General features: G+C 36.2%; 2 long non-coding RNA genes across 4 annotated transcripts in view; both read right to left on the bottom strand.

Moving 5' to 3' along the window:
- Window positions 1–2906: 2906 nt before the first annotated feature.
- On the bottom strand, window positions 2907–5854 carry LOC137723161 (uncharacterized). Of its 3 annotated transcripts, XR_011066862.1 has the most exons (5): window positions 5563–5854; window positions 5012–5153; window positions 4573–4631; window positions 3755–3882; window positions 2907–3718 (listed from the first exon to the last, which is right to left on the bottom strand). It is a non-coding gene; the product is annotated as an uncharacterized lncRNA (long non-coding RNA). The 3 variants fall into 3 exon arrangements; XR_011066860.1 differs by having other exon boundaries at window positions 2907–3882; XR_011066861.1 differs by having other exon boundaries at window positions 2907–4189; window positions 4573–5153.
- Window positions 5855–6134: 280 nt separating this feature from the next.
- The window catches only part of LOC137723694 (uncharacterized), a 36191-nt gene continuing 26333 nt past the window's right edge, over window positions 6135–15992 (bottom strand). Inside the window, exon 4 of the long non-coding RNA XR_011066950.1 lies at window positions 6135–6263. This is a non-coding gene — a long non-coding RNA (uncharacterized lncRNA). The remainder of the gene's footprint in view (window positions 6264–15992) is intronic.

The raw sequence follows: 15992 nt of genomic DNA on the forward strand, positions 1-15992 counted from the left end.
TAATTTATTGAAGCTATATTTATATACCTAAAATAGAGATTGGCAGTGTTCATAGTCATCAAAAAGATTGGCAGTGTCCAATTGCTCACTGCTATAAAGATAGAGATGCTATGAAGGCCTATATACATGTACAGAAGTTCATAGTATCAAAATCGTTCAAATACGAAAATATACATATGTCCGTATCAAAAGCTTGGCACCGCACATCTGCTTAGTGTTTATGATTTTTCCTGGTCAATTTTTTGGTCTTTGCTTGTTTGGGAATGACCATCTTTTTCTTGGTCACCATTTTCTTTTTTGCTTTGTCCAGAATTTTTCTCTTGCTATATATTAAGCATTGGAATCGGTAAGAATTCAATATAAAAAAAAAACTAAGGACTTGTTTGGTATCCTATTTAAAATCTTTTATAATTGCTCAAAACATTTCTTAAGAATTTTTCTTGAAAACAATTTTCTTTAAGACTCAAAAACTTGTTTGGTATGCGATTTAAAAATTCTAAATCTTTCAACCTAAACTGGACAAAGAGATCCAAAAAGAGAGGGTCTGGGAGAGAAAGATGATAGCGGAGGAAATAAAGTAAGGAGATGATTGGAGGAAAGAAAAAGAAGTGAGAGGATCGGAAGAGATAGAGAGGAAGAGGAGTGAGAAAAAGAGCCGAGAAAACGAAGAGAGCAAATTGGAAGAAAGGCGAAAAAGGTATTTAAAAATATAAAAAAAGGGCGAGAGAGAAAGAATAAAATAGAGAGATAGATTTGGAGTGAGAGAGGATGAGGGAGAAAAAAGAAAGGAGTGAGTTTAAGTTTAAAAACTCACTTTTTGCTTTTTTAGATAATAGACTATATTTTTGAGTTAGTATTGAGTTCGGTTTTTGAAAATAGTCCTACCAAACAAGTTTTTAAGGCCTAAAAATTGAAAATTGTTTTTGAGTTTAAAGGGTTGGATTCAAGTAGAGTACCAAATAGGTTCTAAATTTTTCAATCTATTTAACCAATGAATTGATGGAGGAGCGAAAAAGAGAAACAAAAAATACGGCCATTATTCAATTATATGGAGAATTACTTGATATGTACAAAAGGTTTGAAAATTAAACTAACATTAAAAAAAAAAATAAATAAATAAAAAGAAAAGAAAAGAAAAAGATGACATGGAGTGGAAATCACATACCAACATCAAGCTTAAATTTGTTGTACTCATTTGTAGTGCTACCTACAATTAGTCTGATATCAGGAGCTTCTGCACTGGTTGATGTCTCGGTGTTTTCCTTAGCTAAATGTACATTGTAGACTTGGGTGGATGAAAAGCAGAAGAAAATAAAAATATAAGTTAAAGTTACAACTTAACTATCTATGTTGCTTCATGTCCAACACATAATAAGAATAGTGAATCATTTTCAGCCTCGTGCACTGGTTTGTCATTGTCACTTGAATTCACAAATTCATTTACTCCGAATTTCTTAGTTATGACCGGGGAAAGAATGTTTAAGCAAAAATATATTTCTATGTTTTCCCACTAAATTACCTGTTAAACCAAATCCAAACGTAAATAAATAAATAAATAAATACCTTCGTCAAACCTCTTGGGCTTCAAGTCCACCAACTCCACCCCAATACTCACCGGTGCCCCATAAATTCTTCCACCTTCAGTAGCCTACATCATGTATGTATCAACATTCGGAAAAGAAAATAAATACAATTTATTAGAACAAAGAATTTGGGATCAACAAAGTTTGTCCAAACTTGCAGTGAGGCCAATAAACAGCAACTGAGGATAATTTTTTGTTTTGCTACATTGAGAGGGGCACCCAAACCTGATATTAAAAAACAAAATATTCAGTATAGTGCAAACGATTCAATAAGTAGTATCAGTTTAGGATGCATATTCAACGCTCTAAAGCATTGAGTAGGACACCAAACTTGTCGGTATGGCGCAACCGAGGATGCAAACTTTGTCCAACTAACCAAGGGGCTTGATTTTGGAAGGATGGCCAGAATGAATAACAATGTATTCACTCAAAGTAAATGTGCCTGGAAAACTCTACTCATAGTTTACAAATCTGCAATTCTCAAAGGTTAATCATATAAAATCATGTGTGTGTGTGTGTGTGTGTGTGTGTGTGTGTGTGTGTGTGTGTGTGTGTATTATGTATATTATATGTATGTAGTAGCTATTATTGCTGACCTTGGCAGAAGTAGAGTTTAGTGTGATAAACTGATGTATATTTGACCTTTACCCTTATTTCCATGGCCTTATGTGGAGCAACCTTCACCCTATCCATCACCAACGGCTTTCTTGTCTCCCATGCAACCGCTGTCCCAAAATCTACAACACAGAAATCCCAAATTGAGGAGTATTAAATCTCTATCCTTAAATATCCTTCGAAAGACATGCAAAATGAAGAACAATGGATCTAGGGGCAAAGAAGCTTATTGGTGTTCATAAAAAAAGATATTTTAGTTTTAATTACCTTGTATTTGAGAAGAGGTTCAAAACTCTCTTCAATTTCTTTTGGATATGGTTTGGCTTCAGGCCTAGCCTCCATTGTTGCCATCGACAAAAGACAGGCTCTTAGGAATAGAAGTGGACATGAATGGAGCTTGATATGATCTAATTATAAAAAAATATACTAATCAAAGATAAAATTTAAGTTGCATGGACGAATTTATCCAATGAAATTATCTAAATATGTTGAGAAGAATATCATTTTTTACACATTTTCTCGACAACCAAACAACATATTTTGTCACCGATGTTCAGACAGAAACAATTCGCTTAAATTTGAAGACCGAAACCCTAAAAGCTTAACACTTGAGATTGATTCGATTAAATGTGAGAGAAATTGTAGAATTTATATGTTAGTTTGAGGGTTTGAGTTTGTTTTCTTATTTTATGCAAAGAAAACTTCAATCAAATGCAAATAAAAACTCCAATAAATTGCCTGATGACAAATCGATGAGAGAGCTTTTGGGTAAAAGGGTCGGAGACGGTTTGAAGTTGGAATCTGCTAATGTTGTGGTGAGTCAAGACGATGTTGCAGTCCGATTGTTGGCCAACGACCAAGATTTCTTCATGGGTTTTCCGTCCACATGGGTTTGTAGTGTAGCTGCAGTTGAGAATTGTTGACAATGAAGTGGTGAGCGAGAAAGAAGCAGCGATTCTAAGAGAAATTGCAAAAATGGATTGTTGGTTTAAGGTTGTTTGCAATGATTGTGAGCGACTAAGGAGATAAAGCGGCATGAAGCGGTGAGCAAGAGCGTGAAGGGGGAGTAGGCAGGAAGTGTCAATGGAACGGGATCCCACGTGTTCAGGAACGCTGCTGCACTTGACAGCAAGACAAAATGGCAAAGTTGAAAAAACCGAAAAAACAGGGGGGTAAAATCGAAAATCCCCCGTAGCTAAGCTACAATGATTTCCCCAACGATTTTAGTATATACTAGCAACGGTGCCCGCGCGATGCTACGAGTTTTAAGCTATATAAATATGTATTAAGTTCTAAATAAATCCAATATGCAATACTATTTACATGTAGGAATCTATTTACAACCATATGGATTAGTGGTTCTATTGCCATTGTTCTAATATTTACATCTTTTACAAATTGAACTCCTAACCGTCCTTAACCGTACAAATTTTTTTGTATGTAATTTTGTTTACATACAAAAAATAATGTTTGATGTGTATATACATACTATTTACACACAAAAATTTGGTAGATAGTCCCTACTTATATCCTCATGAAATATGCAGATAATCAACCTATTTTACCCAATCGTAACCAAACTGTGTAGTTGCAGTTGACTTTAGGTCGTCAATGGAACGAAATACCTGAAGTCGAAGATAAACCTAGTGAATGTAGAAATCTTCAAGCCCTAAACAGAGTGGCCCTGCTTTTTGCAACAAAACAATATTTTTATTACAGAAAATTACAGGAAAAACTTTTAAAACTGGAAATAAAATTAAGTCAAATGATTAGGGTACCAGAATTTTCCTTGACCATACACAAATAAACCAAAAATTCTTCAATCTCTTGCATGTCCATTTCAATTCTTAAAACCGCCGAAAGAAAAAAATTAAAGTTTCTTTCTTACGGAAATCCACCAATTTGAATCAAATCAACCGAAGAAGCATACATGTTCTTTCCTTGAATTATACTTAAAACACTAACTGGGATTGTAGCATAGCTTGTAATTTCTGCAATATAAATAATGACAAAAAGGATTAAATTCTAGAGAAGCACTTGAAAAAAACAAAAAATTTAGTGAATAAAAAAGCCATTAGCAACCCCCATGGTTGTTGTTAAGATACATATATTTACAGACATAAACTTTATCTCACCTCAAAGAGAACGGCAAACAACCACACTCAATTGCCAGATGAAAAGAAATTGAACAAATTAGGATTCGGTTGGTAATAAATTGAAATGGGTTGAATATTGTAACAAAATGATTAAAGAAAACACATAATTTATGTCTTTTGAGGGAAATCAAATTACCTAACTGAAATTTGTTGGAAATCAAAGGCTTTAACCTCGTATTGGAAATCAAAGCATAATATGTAAAAGAGCGGTGACATACCTGTGGAACTCTTGAGCATGGAAAGGCTCTGGTTTCTTGCAAAACAACGGAAAATAAACCTACCAGAAAACTCGACAATAGATTGGTTAAAAAACACTTTAAAATACTCTTTGTACCACTTGGTGATGATAAACACTATTTGTTTCTGAGAGAAATTAAGCATCCAAAAAATAAATAAATAACAAATCAACTTTACATAAAAATTTATATTACCCACCCCAAATCAACTGGAGAACTCATAATAGAATTTCTACCTTCCAATTTATCGTAACCTGTTCCATCTCAGAACATTCAAAATTTTCAACAGAACATGGATTCTATAATGTTGGTTTAAGATTATCTACACTACACACATGCAGATTAAGGCAAATACGTAGCTAATTACGGAACAAAAAAAACCAAAACTTGTGTTTAACATGCACAACATACTTTAACGTACCAATAATGAATTACATGCCTGGCATGGTTGGGGAGTCTGGGACAGCGACAAAATAGTTGCCTCAGCTGCAATTCAATTCATTTGCATCTCCTCAAGGATAACTCATATGTAAGAGATGGTGTTCGTGCCCAAACGCGCATACCTTTAAAAGCAAAGATATATGTATGCAGGTACAAATAAATGACAAAACAGCACCAACCAGCCAGAAAACGAACAAAAGTACAAAAATGGAAGTGCAAAATCAAGCAAACATTCAAACCATTATGCAATATTGCCAGAAATAACTTAAAATATTCATTCAAGTTCAAACTTTTCCACAGTGAAATACACATGCAAAAGGTCAAGAGTCGGAGACAGTGGGAGGGATGGAAGAGAAAGAAGTGATCTAAGCGATGAGAAGCGAGAAACGCAGAGGGGCTTCCCGATCAGAATTTGTCCCAATCAACAAACAAAACCCAGATTTCAAGAATTAAAATCATAAAAAACTCCAACAAATAAAAGAGAACCCAGGAACCAAACCCATCAGCCTTTCCTAAAATCGGAGAACTCACCAGGAAACCCATGCTTTTTCTGGGTTTCACAATTTTCTTCGAATCCGAAAGGGATTCAGCTGCGAGAAGGAAGGCTAAGTTTCTGAGATGTTTTCGTTTTTGAGATAGGGAAGGTGAGCCATTCATGATACTCTATGATTTCAATTTGAAGTTGAAGATTGGAACAATCTGGATGAATTTTGGTTTCGGGATTGTAGGGTTGATTTGGATGAACGCGGGTTTTTGTTTCAATTTAAGAAAACGAAGAGATTCATATGGGAACAAATGAAAATGCTTTGTTTTGGAAACAAATGGAAAAGCCACGATGACCAACACGTGTACACAGGGGCAAATTAGTAAATTTACTGTGTAATTCAGGAAAATATGCTGAAGATGGTAACTGCTGGAGCGGCAAATCCGTCCACAAACTATAGATCAACAATAACCCCAAACTGGGTTTTAATACATGTAATATGATTTGGACCCAAAAATTTGGGGTTTTTTTGTTTCCACCCTCCCGTTGGAGACAACCTTAGGGAGAAAACCTTAGAAGGCATTGAACATTAACAGGCCTTTTGATTGTTTATTGTTGTGGCAACACTGGCTTGTTCGTTGTTGTGAACGACACTGGCTTGTTCGTTGTTGTGAATGGTACTGATATTTTTGGTTTCATTTTCAGCTTTATGTGAAATAACTTTACGTGAAATATTCTTTAGTATATCCTAGCACAAAGCAAATAAAGGTACAGAAATCAGTCAGATCATTGAAGACTTGCAATGCCTGAATCACATCACTCAAATTATTGACCGTGTTTGTAGATCAAATGAATAAAATATTGCTGCAATGGTTCCTATAGGCCTTAAATGTCGGATCAGGATCCTTTCCTAATCTAAGGATGAGGATTCTCATGACCAAGGGATGTAAGTCGTTGGATGAATTGAACAGCTACAAACAGGAGGGTTTCTTTAAAGTTATAATAATTATAACCGTTTCATCCAACGGTCCACATCTCTTGGTCATGAGGATCTTGATCCTTAGATTATGAGAGGATCCTGATCCAAACCCGAGAGTCAAAAAATTAATTCTCATATCATGGATTAGTGAATGGCTGCCTCAACCCAAACCACAAGAACCTGGATAGGCGGGTGTTCCTAAGATACAAATTCTGTTAATTAGGCAGAAACTATGAAAGACTGGGAAGACCCGCGAAATAAATAGAACCACAGACGGAGAAACTAGTATGGTAAATTATAAAGATATTTCTTCACTGTGGATCTTTAATTTTCTCATCTCAAAGACAGCTTAAATGCCCATAATTAATTTTCAGATCCTCCGAAGGTAAACATTCAACTGCAGCTTTTTTTCATAGTTTTGGGTGAAAAAAAGCCAAAAACACAAAGCTCCAAAACCCAGCTTTGAAAAACCAAATTTTTTTCACATCTGTTTTACATATAAGTTTATCAAACACTGTAATACTGTTTTTTTTTTTTTTCAAAAGCACTTTTACAAAAAAGTTTACAAAACACTCTGCTGCTTTATTTCATAGTTGCTTATTCTCACGGCACAACAAAAACAATTTATTTTCAAAACACAACAACACCAAACCAGCCCTTAGACTTGTTAGAATAATTCAAAATCCACTTATTGCATCTAGCCAACGCCTAAACATAGAGAAAGAAAAATCAAAACCTGCTAATTGCATGTGACTCGTTAATGATGAATTAAAATGTACAGTACTCGGAAACTTCAGAGCTTATTTTGTATTATTGCTGTATTTTCCCATAGTTTTAACATTTTTTAGGAAACCACGCCAACACTTAAAAGTTCTTAGATGACCCGGATGGATGAGGAAGTTGATGAATACCGTATGTAAATTCTTTCCGGCCCCTTACACATTAATAGTTAAGACTTTACAGCATCACAACTCTTAAATAGATAAACAAATTCCTAGCAGAATTTATCTCAACATGCTTCGAACCACCCCCCTGCAAGAAACCAAATAATCAGTAATTTATCTTCACCAATGTGTTTCTACCCGTGAATTCGATTTACAAAGCTGGCTAGTATAGTTTACCCCTAACAGATTAGAAGCATTTATGATGATATTTGTACCATATCCTCCAATCTGACACCGATTCGAAAATTCGAAAAAAGAAAAATAAAACAGATCAACACCAAGAATGTAGGATACAGAAAACAATTCCAAATTAACAAAACAAAGTTCTAGTTCTTACTGAAGGCGGATTTCGTTGTTCTGGTACATATCCTGCATATTATGAACAAAAAGAACAAATCGAGATTTGAGAGAGATCCAAAACTACCGTTGCAAAAGCAAAATCGGATCTGAGAGAAACAGATCTAGAGAGAGAGAGAGTGTGTGTAACCGGGCGGGTGAAAGGAAGGCCGAGAAGGAAGGGAAGAGGAACGAGCATGGAAGGAAAAACCAGACCCAACACTCCAATCACCAACCCCTTCCACCGCCGCTTCCCGGAATAACTACCGCCCGCAACCCCGCCCTTCATTGCTCCGCCAGCCCCTCCTAATCCGATTTCATTGCCGCGTTTAAGCACCAAATCCACCACAATTAACACTAATCCTTGTCCTTCGTCTTCTTCTTCCTCCTCCTCCGGTTGTTGTTGCAGTGTTAATATCAAATGCGAAGTCCCACTCGCACTCGCACTCCCAAACGCCTTCGCGGTCGCCGTCGCATCAACAACTGAAACGCAGTGCTTCCTCTGTGGCATGAATCATAATTTCTAATGATTCGATTGGTTGTTTCTGAGCTCACTGTCTCTCTCACTTCGATTCCGAATCAAAGGCTGGATGGGATGGGATTGGACTGGATTGGACAATCCGGCACGGATTGGATTTTCCTACTTTTAGCACAACAAACTGTGATCTTGTTCTTCCTTTTTGTCTGAAAAGAAAAAGAGAAGAAAAGAAGAGCTTACCGTTGTCTCGGGCTCTTTGGTGGGATTAATTTTTTTATCCCTTTCGGTTAATATTTATTTATTTTTTGGGTCAGATCCAAATCTCGTGTTTGTGAGGATATGTTCATCTAGGGGTGGTTCTCATACCAAAATTAGTATCCCGAATCCCAATCCAAAATTTTTCGGAACGGGAATTTGAAGACCAATCTCAAACCAAATTTTCGGGAATCCCGAAATATTTTCGGGATTTTGGGACAAATCAGGAATCCCAAATTGAAATATGAAATTATGAATTGTTCTTCAAATATATAATTCAAGAACACATTCATGAACTAGGAATTTCATTTCATTCACACTACCATTTAATTGAACACTGGCATGCCTGATTGTTTTTATCATAGTCAAAATTCAAATTAATTAAACCCTTTTTGCAATATGTTGAGAGACAAAAGAATCAAGCCTTCTAAAATCATCAGCCATGGCAGTAGCAATAATAAAATCCACATGAATATCAAATAAAACATGAAAAATATGCAAGGTGTAGGGCATTCCAGGTTGCAGAGCATGAATTAGAAACTACTAGCATCAATTATAAAAGAATAATATATATATAATAATTAATATTATATATTTTCGGTTCGATATGGGATTCCCGAAATATCGAGAATCCAATCCCGAATCCCATACCGAAATTTTGGGATCGGTTCGAGATAGCATCCCGAAAATTTCGAGAATTTCGGTTTGAAAAATTTTTGGTTTGGGATTGGAATTTTTTCGGTTCGGTTCGGAATTTTTGGGAATTTTTTCCACCCCTATGTTCGTCACTGGACTCCTCTTCCTATTTATAAAGCAAAAATAGAAGCAATATCCCCTGTATATATATAGTAACGTTATTATTTTGCCTTTGTGTTTCTAAAAAAGAACATAGGCTATCTACAACAATGGAGGGCTAAACGTAGTGCTTAACCATGTTTTGGCCCATCAAATTTTACGACTATTTTAGGGCTAAATTTTTCATTTACAACTATGCAAGGCTATAATTTATTTCTCTTGATATTATATTACTTTACAAATTTAGTCCACTTTGAGGCTGCATGTTGCATTCGATGAGGTCAAACTTAGTCTGATTCTTTTAGCCTTATTCTCTTTAGCCCTTTGATTTGCGACTAATTTTGTCAATTTTAGAGCTTAATGTAGCCTTAGCCCTTTGACTAGAGATGACCTACATAAAACGAGTTCATCGTCACCGTAGCGTTTTAGTCCAATGTTATGCTTAAGTTTTCCTACACATGACTCATAAGAATGAAATGCAAAATGACAATGAATTTGTTTCATACAAGTTGTTCTCGTGTATTTGGTACGGGTATATCTATTTTCCACCCAATAAACTATAGAGTATACACTTGTACATTATTTATTACATACTTTTTTTTATTGTTTCAGTTCTATTTATGTTTGGTAGTTAGTTATGCTATCTAAATTTCAGAAATGGCACCAAAATACAAAAACAGAGGCAGTTGCTTGATTTGGATGATAAAATATGTCTTTATCATTACCTACGTTTTTATCAGATTTTGCCTTATATTTGAAATCGAGCAATAGGGGGAAAAATTAATTTTAGAGAGAAAAGGATGGAAGGATTGCTAGTAGATAATTAAATTAAGGGTAAATTATAATGTACCACCTCAGGTTTGATGTCTATTACAACCTCATACAATATCTTCAAAAAAATTCACTTTCATACCTCACATACTATTTTATTTCAATATAATACATCCGTTACATTTTCCATCCATTGAGAGCTGACGTGACTGCTACATTTGTGCCACGTGTGTAAACAATTAATAAAAAATTTAAATTAATTAAAAAAAGTAAATAAAAACAATAAAAAAGCCTAGAAACCCATTCCCCCCAACCCACCTCCCTTTCCTCCACTCTGCACCTCCCCTCCCATCCCACCCCACCCCCACATCCCCGGTGGTTACTCCCACCGTTCATCGTCTTCTCCAACGATTCCCAACGCACCCAGACGACTCCAACGACAGCTTCATCGTCATTCCCCGTCGATGTCAAACCACCATTGTGATGACCCATCCCAAATTAAAATATATTTTATCCTTGAACGCGTGGAAATGACAATGTTGCCCTTGAAATGTTGTAGTACGATTGTGCAATCGGGCTAAAGGAATTGACCAACTGCCATATCTCCCACAAATTTGGGTTTGTTTTAGTTGATTTTCTTTTGTCCTAAGCCTTAAAGCCCAATCAGGGCCTTGGTTCTCTTTTTTTTTGGCCTATTCCGTTGGACACACATACACACACATACAACCTTCTTCCCTTCTCTCTTTTTTTCTCGAAAATTCTTTCCGTCCGTACAACAAAGTCTTCAACCTTCAAACACCATCAAAACACCACAGATCAAACTTCCGAGGACCACCTTTGGACTCCTTGCATGCCTACGAACCTAATCATACCAGTTGTTCAAAGAAAGGACATCGGGAACTCGAGAACTCGCGAGCTTCGGCGAGGTACTCTATTACTCCAACGTGATTGTGGATCTTTCACAATATTTTAAAGCTCAAAAAAGGTCCTAAACGTTTGTACTAGGATCCTAGGCTAGTTTTGGAGTGGTTAGAACGTCGAAACGCTTAGGTCTGTTGAGTTTCAGGTTTGGCCGGTTTTGTCGAGCTATTTTCCACCAGTTTTTGTCGGTTTTAGGACCTCTAAGAGGTAAGATCGTGTTCTTCTAGTTCAGGGCTTCAATCTGATATAAAATTCGTGAAATTTGGTGTTGAAATGATGGAGATATTGAGATTCAAAGTTTTTCCAGAAACCGGCGAGTGCAGTGGCGGCCGGCGAAGAAATCCGATGAAACCACTGGAGAAGACAGAGCATATTCTGTCACCCTTGACGGAATATTCTTAATGGCGTCAGGTATATTTAACGGAATATCCTAGTACTTAACGGAATATTCTCTAACGGCGTTAGGGTTATCGTCAACGTACCAGGCACGTGCCTGCGCGTGGCCGGAGCATGAGGGCACATGGGATGTTGAAATTTTTTTCTAAAACTATGGGGATGCTCGTGGTGTTGAGTAGGCCACGATGGTATATTTAAACACCCCAATTGAGCAACGTATGAGAAGTTATTTTATAGTGATGGTTATGTGTTTAAAAGTAATGTTAAAATAGTTGTTTCACATATAGGTGAGACGTTTCCAGAGGACGAGCGCAGCCAAGCAAGACTTAGGGGTTACTACCCGACTACATACCAATGAGTGAGCTTTTTGGTTTTATGTATATACATATATATGCCTTATGTTTCCCAAAAACTGTTTAAATAGTTTTTACGTTTTAAATACCATGTCGTATGCATTACATATTAGTATATGTTATAATATAGCTGTGCATATTACTGCTCGACGTCGTGGACGTTCAAGTAAGCTTTAGGTAAGTATATAGTGATGATTGTGATGGTAGTGTGTATGATTATGATGAGTTGCTTTTAGTGATTTATATCCTGCACCCAGGTGTTAGTGCTCCGCTCGAGGGTAGGGTCTAGCCTTCACGTGATTGTTCACCTCCCGCACCATACGCTCACCTTGCATCCAAGGCAAGTGCCAACCTGTCGTACAAACCATATTAGGTGGTTCCGACTCGTAGGTGACTTGCAATATTTCGCACAGCCTTCACGTGACCGTAGCACTTAAGCGTACTTATTTACACGTAGCCTGTCGTACAGACCACATAGGTGATTCCAACTCGTGTGTAGGATTTGATTTGATTGTTGAGTTATTGATTCAGCCGTACAGGTCACGTTAGGTGACTCTGGTTGATATGTCACTTTATATTAGTGCAATTCACCTGGCTTACTTATTCATGGTTAAGATGATTTTCATGGCATACACATGGTTTGGTTATACTTGAGTATAGTTTTCATATATGTTTATAGTATTATTTTCTGGGAAACTTATACGGGTTTTATAGTGAGGGGTTATTACATTTGAAAAGATAAATGGTTTTGAAAGTTTGTTTTTGCCCACTCACATTTTCTGTTTTGCACCCCTCCAGGTTCTAGATAAAAGTTTTTGTTGGTGGCTCACGAGGGCTTCACGACGATTATGACAGACATCCACCAGTGTAGGGTTTCTTTTATGATTTGTATAATTATTACTTAGCCTTCGGGACTGCACTTTGATACCTATGCTCTAGTTGTTTGTGTCTTTACTCTAATCACTTTCACTTGTACTTATAAGCTAGTCTAAGGTAAGATAACTAGTGGTTTTTAGTTATTCGTATTTTCATATCGTTACCACTTCCGCACATCGCACATGGTTACTAGGGATGGGCAAAATACCCGCAGTTATGGGTAACCATGGTTACCCGCCCATTTAAACTTTACGGTTATGGTTATGGGTAACCGTTTAGATAAATAAACGGTTATAGGTATAACCGTTTACCCGTGAAATTTAAATGAGTGGTTATAAGTATTAACCGCGGTTATAAACGGGTAACCGTTTACCCATTTATTTTATATATGTAATGTTGAATATTTTAAAAATAAAATTATATATATATATATATATATATATATATATGCGGCTGTTTGACAGGGGATGGGAAGTTTTGTCATTAACCCAACAATCACATCTCTTCAATTTGAATGTTGCATCTTTTGATTGTTGCCAAAAAGACATGATTCACGGTCAACAAGTGTAATCCTTCTCCTAACCATGTTCTCTATCGGACAAAACTTAAATCAATGCTATTGACTATAGTGCATGGTTTATATAGCTAATTACAATATAATGTAGCTCATTATATATATATATTATGTTAATACTTTACATTATGGGTAAAATAACCCAAGAATACCATCTTCTAAACAATTTTCGTAACCCAAGAATACTTAGCAAATATTATATTACCTTCATTGGTAACAGTTAAAAATATCATCCGTAAACTATTATTTCAATTATTGGAATGGTATAAGGACTTAAAAAATTAAAATACGAAAATGTATGATGAATGTTACCTATAATGGTGTTTAATTGTCAAAAAAAAAAAAAAATTATGACAATTTTTTTTTTTTAAATTTTCAAGTTGTTAAAAAACATGTAGACAGGTGAAAAAAGGGTAATGGTAAAAAAAAAATGAGATAAACTGGTTAAAAAGGGTAAATGAGTATTAAATGGTTACAGTTAAATGGGTATGGTTAACCGTTTATAAACGGTTATGGGTATGGGTAAAACCGTTTAGGCAATTACCCAACGGGTAAACGGTTATGTGGGTATGAGCATAAACGGTTATGGGTAAATAACCGCAGTTACCCGTTCGCCATAACCGTTGCCCATCCCTAATGGTTACGTCACTCTCACGTGATGGGAAGCATGCCTCGATCGAGGTCGGGGTGTGTCAACCACCAAGACCTAATGTTTCTTGTGGAACAAACACAAGTCTGTACCTCATGATTTTCAAACCCCAAGCCCTCGAATCAAAGAGCCCTGTCTCGGACTCGACTTCCCTCGGCAAAGTTCTCGTCGTTTTCGACAATGGTAAGCCTCGAGGGCCACAGAGGCTCCAACGGCCTCTGCACATTCGTCCACCTCTCGTTCTTCAATTTGTTCAAACATTGGGGCCCCAATTTTAGGGACCTCTGTAACAGCATCTTCAGCTAACAGGCCTCTTAGGTGGAGAAGAAGATGTGGGAACGAGAGAGAGATGAAGGGAGGAAGAAGAAGGAGAGACTTATGAGAGCAAGAGACAACTCGAAGGCGGAAGAAGAAGAATAGGCAGTGGGGGTGGGTTTTTGGATGGGAGGGGAGGTGAAGAGTGGAGGAGAGGGAGGTGGGTCGAGGAGAATGGGTTTCTGGGTTTATTCTTTTCTTTTTCTTTTTTTTTTTAATTAATTATTTTAATTTTTAAATTTTTTTTATTAATTGTTTAGCCACATGCCACAAATGTGGCAGCCATGTGGTATAAATGTGGCAGCCATGTCAGCTCTTAATAGAGCAATGGATGAAAAATGTAACGGAGTTATTATATTGAAACAAAATAGTACGTGAGGTATGAAAGTGAAATGTTTTGAAGATATTGTATGAGGTTGTAAAAAACATCAAACCTAAGGTGGTAAAGTGTAATTTACCCTTAAATGAATGTTAGAATCGGTTAATTAAGGTATAGAAAGATTGTTAGGGCTCGTTTAAGAGTGCTTTTAAAATAACGAATGAAAGCGTTTGTAAAGAAAATATTTTTAGGTTTCAAAAGCACTTGAAGTGCTCCATTTCAAGAAACACTTCAGGTGTTTTTCTAAGATTCACTTGTATTTTTATTAAAAATGGTTTCAAAAGCATTTTCACTAAAAATGTTTTCAACTATTTTAAAAGCTTCCAAACGAAAGCTTATTTGTTGATGTATGCTTGCTCATATTTTCATTTTTTTTTTGTTTTTTTTGTGAAAATATGATTATTGAGTAACACTCATCCACTTTTGCGACCATTGAGTTTGACGCCATTTGTAAGTAGTTTCACCATTTATTAATTTACATAAGTATTTTTATTGAATATTTAATCTTGTGAAGCAAGCAGCATTTTACCACAGCATGGAAAGGTGTTGAGTCATTACATGACAACGTGAATTCAAATTCTATTGGTGTCTAAACTAACAAATTTATCGTATGACAAAAAAAAAAAAAAAAAAAAAAAAACGTAAAAATCAACCAAAAATATTTGTGAAAACGATCAGTTCCGTTTTGACAGTCGGAACATCTCTGAAATGTCCTACATAAATTTTTAATCGCAAACCCGATTACAAATCGTGAGTGTTAGCTCAAACTTTCAGTAAAAATTCAACCGTTGAGTTTTCAAACAATCTTTTTCCTGGAAGTAAAGTAGTTACGGCCGTCCAACAACCAAACTCATTCAACCGTTTTGGTGTATTTCGGGAAAAGAAGCCAAGTCATATAGATATAGCTACCAAATTCAGAAGTTGATCAAAAGTGAAGAAAATAATGTTGGTCGCAGAAAAGAGCCTTGTCTTTGAAAGATATGTCTGAAGATTCCACGACACCGGAAAACTTCACGTTCCCGTTGAGGGTCAGGGTTTCGAATACGGTTCTTCCTAGGGCTGCGGTTGCGGCATTCGGGTTCGGATTCATCGTTGAGGGATACAGTGGAGAATGGTCGAGGATTGGAGCCATCGCAAAAGAGAGTGAGGAGTTGCTCAAGGTTGCTGCATTTGTAGTTGTTCCCTTATGTTTGTTTCTCATTTTTTTCTTTTCCAAAGAAGTTGAGGACTGAATTTTTAAGATGGGATTGTGTAGTTAGAAGTGTGGAATGAAATGATTCTTTGAATTTCAATGCTGTTAAAAGTGCTTTTATTAGAAGAGCGTCGAAATTTTATTAAATCCAAGTGCTTTTTGAAAAAACAGTTCGAAGTGCTTCTGATCATTAGCACTTTTAAGTTTTTCTACCTTGAAGAGAGGCTATTTTTATAGGGAGCAATTCTGCTAATAAGGTTGCAA

This window comes from Pyrus communis, chromosome 17, assembly GCF_963583255.1.
Source record: "Pyrus communis chromosome 17, drPyrComm1.1, whole genome shotgun sequence".
NCBI classification, from domain to species: domain Eukaryota; kingdom Viridiplantae; phylum Streptophyta; class Magnoliopsida; order Rosales; family Rosaceae; genus Pyrus; species Pyrus communis.